The following is a 7,994-nucleotide window of genomic DNA, read 5'->3' on the forward strand; positions in this document are numbered from 1 at the left end:
TTTCTACAAATATGAGAAGTCTTTTCAGATTTTATAAATTCATTACATAGCTTATCATAGGCTTCTTGAAGGGTTATCTTCTTGGATACTTCATCATTAGAAGAATTATCACCGTCACTAGAACTCTTCATAATCACCTTATCGATTGAGGCAGCAAAGGCCATAATGTGACTGCATTCATCCACATACTCATCAGAAGAGTCATTCTCGGTGTCACTCCAAGTAGCAACCAACCCTTTATCTTCTGACTTCTTGGCCTTTTCCCTCATAAGGTAGTTTGGACACTCTATCCTCATATGACCAAAACCCTTGCACTCATGGCATTGAATGATGGGCTTCTCATTCTTACCCTTCCTAGAGGATTTAGATTTCCTAGGAGGTTTGTCCTTATCCTTTTTCCTAAACTGAAGAAGCTTGATAATCTCATCAGTTATGAAGGTTAAATCCTCATCCTTAGCCTCATCCTCATCTTCATCTTCATCTTTAGAGTCCTCGATATATTCCTCTATACCCTTAAGAGCCAAGTTTTTACTCTTTCCACATTTTCCCATTGAGCCTAATCCCATCTCATAGGTTTGAAGGTTCCCTACAAGCTCAGTTAAAGGAATTTGATCAATGTCCTTTGCTTTTTCAATGAAAGTGATCTTGGCATGGAATCTTTCAGGTAAGGACCTAAAGATTTTCCTAACAATTTTGGATTCTACTATAGACTCTCTAAGGTTGAAGGCAGAATTCACAATATCCTTGAGTTTAGCATAGAACTCATCAAAGGTCTCATCCTCCTCCATCCTTATTTCTTCAAAACTACTAGTGAGTCTTTGAAGCGTCACAATCTTTACTGCCTGGGTACCTTCATAGGCGGTCTCAAGAATGGTCCATGCTTCCTTGGCAACTTCTGTGGATGATATTTTCTCGAATTTCTCATTAGTCACCCCACAAAACAAAGCATTCAAGGCCCTACTGTTGAAATTTGCCGCTATAATTGTTGCATCATCTCAATCCACCTACGATTTCTTTGGCTTAATCCAACCAACTTCAACAGCTTGCCATACCTGTTTACCTAGAACCTACAAGAATACTTTCATACGAACTTTCCAGTACGCATAATTAGTGCCATCAAATAAAGGAGGAATCAAAAGAGATTGTCCACAATCCATGACAACGGGGGTCAAGGATCACACTCAGGAATTTAATCCAATCAGAGTGTACCCGCTTTGATACCACTTGTTGGGAAATTTAGACCCCGGTTGATAGAATTAACAAGTTTTAAATCCAAGTTGTTGATTAGATTTATTACGCATAAAACTTGTTAAAACAAACAAACATTAATATCATGTCATAATCATTTGCAGCGGAAAAGTAAATAAGACAAGATATGATGACCTAGGAAAACCAATGAAACCAACCAGTTTTACAGTAAAAAACCTGGGGGGAAACCTTTCCGAAAAGCAATCCACTATAGTAAAGAGAAGTTTCAGATCTAGTAAAAAACTTTTGTCCCTAGACTTTACAATCCCCGTAGATGAACTCACAGCAGAAACCTTCTACCACTTTAGAACCTCTGAACTCTTCAATATATGAACGCCACCCTTTGATGCACGAATCCCAATACGTAACTAACCAATTACGCGGATCCCAATACGCGACTTCAATCACCAACTAAAGAAGAAGATGTTGGCTACAAAGTTCTTCACTTCATCAACAATGAAGATCAAGAAGCACTTGATTACAAAACCATAAGGTGCAAAAATGCAGTAGCTTTTTTTTGAGAGAATAAGGCTTCGGTCACCTTTTGCATATGTTCTCCTTGTATTCTCCTATATGATAGCCTCTAAAATAAGCCTTATATATATGCCTAGGGTTGTGAGAAAAGAAACCCTACGCAAATACAAAAGTCTGGCCTAAAAATCAGATCTGAAAATTCTGATTTCCTTAATCTCGATAGATACCTCGATAGATAGCATTTGTCGAGTCTCATTAAACCTCGATAGATAGTTATCTGTCCAGCAGCTGTCGAGCAGCTATCTGCAGGTGTCCACCAGGTGTCCAGCTTTAGTAAACACCTTTTCTTCACTTATTTCTTGGTCCAATCTTCATGGCTTTAATACTAGACTTGAACAACATATTCTTTGAAGTATTAAACACATCCTAGATCTACCCAAATACAAGTAAAGTGTGTTTTATCAAAGGATTAGCCAATTACATAAAAGAATGATATATGTTCTTATTAAGTGAACCACATATGTCCTAACACATATCTTGAGTTCTCCCAAAAAGTGATGAACAAGTGAGAGTTCATGAGCATCACTTAAAGCATTTGTAAGTATATCAAATGTGTTTGTTGCCTAGGTCATGTCTGATTACTTGCTTAAGATCATTAATTTGTAGTGGAAATGATATGAACCATTATTCTGTTGTGATATATAGACTTTGCAATTGACTCTTAATTCATTGGAAAGGAATTGTCACTTATGCAGATGACAAAACTAGGCATGTGTCATTGTCTTATTAATCAGACAGTAAATAAAGTAGAAGTTATATAAAGAAGAGACATAAACATTGTATACATAAAACGAAAAGCTTGACATTTTCATTAATTTGACGTCTTGGGAAAAGACAATTTACTTACAACACATATGACTACATCATAAAAAGAAAAAAACTGTTAAAGATAAAGGAAAGGATAAACAAAGATCAATCACGGTTTCATTTTTATTACAAGATTGTCCTTGGGATTCTTTGGGGGCTGGATGGGAGCTGTATGGTCAGAAGCCAACCCTTTGCCCTTTGGATCTTCCTTGGGGTTGATAGGAAGTGTCGCTGAGGTAGTTTGCATTGGTTGGGCAGCTTCTTTCTCTCCCTTAGACTCCTTAGGGACAGTGGGGGATTGAGTAGCATCCTGGGTCATTTCTCTGGTTGTCTCAGATAATGTTTTAATGACCTCAAACTGTTTAATCTCCTCGGAGGGAAGGCCAGAGGAAGGAGGGGGATCTGTTAAGCCGTCCTTTTCAGTTTCTACCCCCTGAGAGGCGGCATCAACCTTGGAGACAGGTGGATTATTGGCTTGGATGGATGAAGGATAATAGACATTTTCCATCCTCTAGAGGGTAGAAGAGGCATCAATCCCGGCCTAGGTAAGTGCCTCATTCCACACTTGAAGGTAGTAGTATCTATATACCTTTAAGACCTGTAGTTTGAGATTTTCTTGGGTTTCAGCCACCCCAATCTCATATCCATCCTCTTCAGCTCGATCCCTTGCCTTTTCGGCCTCTTCCTTGGCCTTCTCTACTTCCTTTTTAGCCTGTTGGCTTCCTCCCTAGCTTTCTCAGAATCCTTTAGACTTTTCTGAAGGGCCTCTATTTGTTTCTTCGCCGCCATATTGTCCTTTTCGGCCTGGCAAAGTTGCAGATGTTGGGTCTCAACCTATTTCTCCGTCGTCTTCAAAGCTGCATTAGCACTCTTCCTCTCATTTTCTGCTTTGCTCAATTGGGTAGTGATCTCTTGTAGCTTTTTGTCCTTTATCTTAAGGGTCTTCTGGGCATTGTTGCGCCTTACTTCCTCATCTTTAAGGGCTTTGTGAGAGTTGATAACAATCTCTTCAGCCTTATGAGCAGATTGGATAGCCTATTCACAATAACAGGGTAGAATAAAGAGATATAGTTAAAGCAAAAAAGCTAAGTACAAAAGAAAATGAAATTAGTAACAGTTAAATGGGATTCTTACCATAGTGAGCTCCTTTTTTAATGTCATAAAGACATCTTGCTTGCTTCCTCATCTGCCTCAATTTGATCATGTCCTTGGGCAGTAGGAGAGCTTGTCCTAACGCGTCTGCCATACAGGCAGCTGTTCCTGCTTCAGAACTCCTATGGGAGGCGTCGACAGTAACCACATGATCATCCATGAGCATTGGTGGAGCCCAAATTGGGGCAGACACAGGCGCTTGGATTTCAGTCCTTTTTTCTAGCCTTGTCTGTATTGTGTGAGCCTGTTGAACTCCCTTTTCGGGCTCCACATCCTTGGGAAGGAGGCTTTTCCCTCCCTTAATCACGTCTTTTCCCTTAGGCTGATCCCTCTTTCTCTTGTGATCAGCCTGGTCAACGCGTTGGGTTTGGATAGGTGGAGGAGGAGGGAGTTTGGACTGCGGGGATTTCTCTGGCCCTTTATCTTTTGTCTGGGGAAGTTTGGTTTGAGCTGCCTTCTCAGGCTCTTGATTCCCCACTTGAGACTCCATTATATCTCTAAGATTCTGCCTAGGTTTGCTTTGAATTCCTATTGTATCAGGGTTGTTAGTTTCTCCTTGTGGATGACTTGAAGATGAAGTGCCAAGGTCACCAGCTAGGTTCTCCGGAGAAGGGGGTTGGTTAAACACTTCAAATTTGTCCTCAGAATTTGAAATTTCTTCCTCTTCTTTTATGTTAGGTTGAGAGGAGGACGCTTCACCGACTGCCTATTGAGATGGAAGAGGTATCATGGGAATACCTTCAGGAATGGGTTGAGAGGTGAGGGTAACTTGCAGAGTGTGGCCACCTTCAGAGAGAAGAAAACCCTTGGCAGCAACACTTATCCTATGTAAGCGTGGGGTCTTTCGCTCTAATTACCCACTTCAGCGCCTGGAAATTTTTGGAGATTGGATTGTAGCCAAGGATCAAGTGTGCTGCTCGGAGTTGATTGTTGGAGTGTAGAAATACTTCTGCCTTCAATATTTCATCTAATTTTTCTTGATTGATAAGGTCGAGATGGCGGATAGCAGCGTGTCTGCCTGTTAAATCACCAAGGAAAACAAGATTAAATCAGGAAAATATTTTTCAAATTAAAAAAAGAAAAGAAAAGAGGGTTATTATGAGTAGTTTATCTAAACCCAGAGCCTTACCCGGTTCCCCTTCCCTTGTCGGACAGGGGAGGCCATCGTGCCAATCCCCTAATATGATTAGGAAGTTTTTTTTAGACCCTTGTTTGAGTCAGGGAGGCATTGGATTAATCTAACATCGGGGTACCTAGATTTTAAGTAAACCAGTTAACATCATGATGGGTAAGTCCTAAACCCATTTTTTCATTAAGCTCATCTATAGAACCTAAAATCCTAAACATGTTCAGGGCACATTGGGTAGGAGCTAATCTAAAAGCTCTAAGGTAATCCCTAGTGACCACTCCCCTCGGGATTTTCATCCCTCCCTCTATGAAAGCGATCATCGGGATTACTACCTCTCCCTCTCACCTTTTCTCATGCCATTCCCCTTCCTTACAGTATGTAACGGATACCCCTGGTGGAATCCTATAACGAGCCTTAAATTGTTCTATTTTTTCATCAGAATCTACTAAGGAGGCAAATCTACCCATTTTTAGGAGAGGATTAGAGGTATTGAAGAATGGAGAAAAGGACAGGTGAGCCGAGGAGAAAGAAACACTAAAAAGAGAATAGTATGTTAAAAGATAATGAGTGAGGAAGTTTGGGAATACTTACTTTAAGATGAAAAAACCACCTCGGACTAATTCTTGGTAATTGTGAGGGCACGTGTAGATTGAAAGAGTTGGTAGGTTTTTTGTATGAGTGTTGAAGTGGGAAAGATGATTTAATTGGATGATATTTATATCAACGAGAATTTGAAAGCGGGAAAACTCCCACCTATGTTCCTATACAATCCTTAGCCGTTGGATGTGCATCGCATCGTCAAATGTGGGGGACAAAAAGCCGTCAGAATTTAATGAGGGAACGCTCCTTATGCTGAAGCATCAGAAACATGCAATGGGCAGTTCAAGGGATACCATCATTGTCAGGGAAAATGTGTGGCGAATACAAATTAACGGTGGCAACTGTTGAGATCCTCTTTTCTTCCCGAGGTTTCATAAATGAGAATCTCGAGGGGCTATTATGGGGTCAATGGACCCAAGAGTATGCGTTGGGCTAAAGGCCTAATCCAAGGACACTGAATGGTCTGAGGATGTGGGAGTATCAGCCTAAGAGGCAGTGCTGATGGCTAAAGAGACGAGATCTGATCAAGGTTGTCCAAGAAGGTGGTCTGAGGAAAAGTATGTCCTCGGCTAGGTACAGCCAAGGTAGGAAAGGGTTGTTCGACGTCCAAAGGCGATATTCTAGGAGATCATATAAGTAAGGGTAGGCATGGTGGATGTACAAGATCAGAAGAAGGCTATGAAATATCTAAGATAAAACTGTTACTACCGTATTGAATGCTCTGCAGCTACCTCTCTGGCTGCATTAATGGGAAAGTGATGCCTGAGTATCAGAGTTCAGCCTTACAGCTGCCTTTAAAGACTTCAGGGATGAGCTGATAGGACAAGTATTTAAACTAGTAATTTGATACCTACGTGGAGGATGGGGAGAAGAAGGAGGGTGATATAAGAGGGGGAGAGGACATTCATGAGAGGGAGATTAAAGAGAGAAAAGAGAAAACACTATAAACATTAAGGTCAAAAACTGTAATCTGTTTCAGTCCACGTTCAAAGGGAAATATAAGATCCAGTCTCCACAGCTTGAGTCCGAGGACAATTTCTAGTTTATAGGCCATCCTAAGTGTATGATGTTACAATCTAGTCCATCATCTTTACTATTAAAAATCACTAGAACCTAGATTTCAAGCCCACTTTCTACAAATTCATTGTACTAGGCTTTTTGGGCCTATCCCAATCTTACTTTTGGGTTTGGGTGCAAATTGTGACCTTACAATATTCAAATGTGCTTTTTTAGAAAATCAAAACTTTTTAATCTCCAAAAGGTCAATCCTGATTCTTTTTATTGTTTTAAGTTGAGACCAAAAATATTTCTTTCTTCTTATTATTGTTAAGAAAATGAAGCCAAATTCATTAAAAAGTCATAAAATGAAAATCAAATATAAGAAAAGAAACTCTCACCTTACGAAGTCTTTATGAGGAAACTCTTGATGTTCTTGAGCTCCTACAATTTGTTAAAAATGAGACGAGTGTTGTTTTAGTTTTTATTTTTTTGGGCTCTATAAGGGATTGGGGTTGGGATTTAAACTATGCTAATATATAAAATAAATCCAATTTCAAGAACCCCTCTCAACTGAGTAAATAATAATCTCTTAATCGAATGTAACGTGATTTTAATATATCATAAACATAGGGAAATTATTGTGTACTTTCGGAGTACCATAAATGCGTACTCCCTCCTCTCACATGAATGATGGGTCTCACTAATTAAATTTATGGTGAGACCTACACTACAAGAAACTTGGCTATTTTCAATGGTTGAAACCGTTGAAAAAAGCATTAAAAACCGTCGGAAAAAATATTTTCAACGGTTGCAATGACCGTAGAGAACTGTTGTTAAAAACCGTGTCGAGAACATTTTTCTACGACCTATGCAACCGTTGAAAAAAGTATTACACATTTATCAATAGTTAATAACCGTTGAAATATATACACATACATGTAGATTAAAGTATGCTTCTTACTTTTATCCACATGCACCCAACCGTTGAAATAAGTATTTTCTTGTTAAAAAAAAAAAATTGGATGCCCTCTTTCACATTAATCAAAATTTAATAACTTGAAACGAATTTTAAAAATCAATACAGCTCAACTACTCTGCCTACTGCCCTTTACACTCTTAAATTTACATTGTTCATCTACCTTTCAAAATAGAAGATTCTTATAACCTTTAACCTTCAAGACCAATTCATTGGAAATTTTAAAAACATAGTGACTTACATATTAATATGAAACAATCAAAGAACAACTTTGATGAAACTAAAAATGACAAACGGTATTTTTAAACAGTTTCCAAAATTTTACAATAAGGGTCTGTCTGATCGCATATTTTAAAAGAAATTTTCAGTCATTTAAAAATAAAAATAGAAAGGTAACCATCATTCTGCATACTCTTGAAGTAAATAAATACTCATGCATTATTACGACCTGATGGCTTTGCTGTGATCTTTGAACTTCTTTGCACAACCCTTTGTTTGAGTTTGAAAACTGGTTTTCCTGATTTTCTTGACTGTTGAACTGAGAATTAG

This window comes from Castanea sativa, chromosome 7 (assembly GCF_040712315.1).
Source record: "Castanea sativa cultivar Marrone di Chiusa Pesio chromosome 7, ASM4071231v1".
Taxonomy (NCBI): Eukaryota; Viridiplantae; Streptophyta; class Magnoliopsida; order Fagales; family Fagaceae; genus Castanea; species Castanea sativa.